The sequence below is a fragment of the Trichechus manatus genome, unplaced genomic scaffold, assembly GCF_000243295.1.
Source record: "Trichechus manatus latirostris isolate Lorelei unplaced genomic scaffold, TriManLat1.0 scaffold00092, whole genome shotgun sequence".
Lineage (NCBI taxonomy): Eukaryota > Metazoa > Chordata > Mammalia > Sirenia > Trichechidae > Trichechus > Trichechus manatus.
In genome coordinates, this window is record NW_004444028.1 from 7902250 (window position 1) to 7903700 (window position 1451).

The window sequence follows — 1451 nt, forward strand, 5'->3', positions numbered from 1 at the left end:
TATGAGGCCACTGAAAAGACTATGGCTTGGATCAGGCCCACCTTAGTCATCAAAGGGACACCTTTGCTTTTTAAGACTTTAAAGAGGTCTGTTGCAGCAGATTTTTCCAGTGTCTTTGATTTCTTCACTGCTTTCACGAAGGTTGGTTGTTGATCCAAGTAGAATGAAATAACTGACAACGTCCATTTCCTCTTCATTTACCGTGTTCTTTGGTCCAGTCGTCAGGATTTTCGTTTTCTTCAGGTTTGGGTGTAATCCAGACTGAAGATGGCAGTCTTTGACCTTCAAAAATAAGTGCTTCAAGTTGTCCTCATTTTTGGCAAGCAAGGTTGTGTCATCCACATACTGCAGGTTGTTAATGATTCTTCCTCCAATCCTGATGCTGCAGTCTTCATATAGTCCAGCTATTCAGATTATTCATCATATAGATTGAGTAAGGTGAAAGGATACAGCCCTACCACACACTTTTTTCAGTTCTGAACCATGCAGTATCCCCTTGTTCTGTTCAAATTACTGTTTCCTGATCCGCATACAGGTTCTTCATGAGCACAATTAAGTTTTTTGGAGATCCCATTCTTCGTAATGTTATCATAATTTCTTAAGATCCACACAGTCTGATGCCTTCACATAGTTTATAAAACACAAACATCTTTCTGGTATTCTCTGCTTTCAGCCAAGATCCATCTGACAACAGCAATGATATTCGTCATTCCACGTCCTCTTCAGAATTGGGTTTGAACTTCTGGCAGTTCCCTGTTGATGGACCACTGTAGTAATTTTTAAATTATTTTCAGCAAAATTTGCTATTGCATGATATTAATGATATTGTTTGATAATTTCCACATTCTGTTTGCTCACCTTTCTTTGGAATGAGCACAGATATGGATCTCTTCCAGTGTGTTGGCCAGGTAGCTTTCTTCCAAATTTCTTGAGAGAAATGAGTATGCGCTTCCAGCACTGCATCTGTTGAAGCATCTCAGTTGGTATTCCATCAATTCCTGGAGGCTTGTTTTTAGCCAATGCCTTCAGTGCAGCTTGGACTTCTTCCTTCAGTACCATTAGTTCTTGATCATATGCTACCTCCTCAAATAGTTGAACTTCTACCAATTCTTTTTGTTACAGTGACTCTATATTCCTTCCATCTTTTTTTGTTTGTTTGTTTGTTTGTATCCCTTTTCTATGTTCTGAAATAATTTGAGTAGTACTGGTATAAGCTCTTCTCTGAATGTTTGGTAGAATTCTCCAGTGAAGCCAGCTGGGCCAGGGCTTTTTTTGTTGGGAGTTTTTTTGTTGTTGTTGTTTATTACCTTTTCAATCTCTTGTTATGGATCTGTTCGCTTTTCAACATAAATTTGTGATAGTTTGGGTAGGTAGTGTGTTTCTAGAAATTTGTCCATTTCCTCTAGGTTTTCAAATTTGTTGGAGTATAGTTTTTCATAATATTCTGTTAT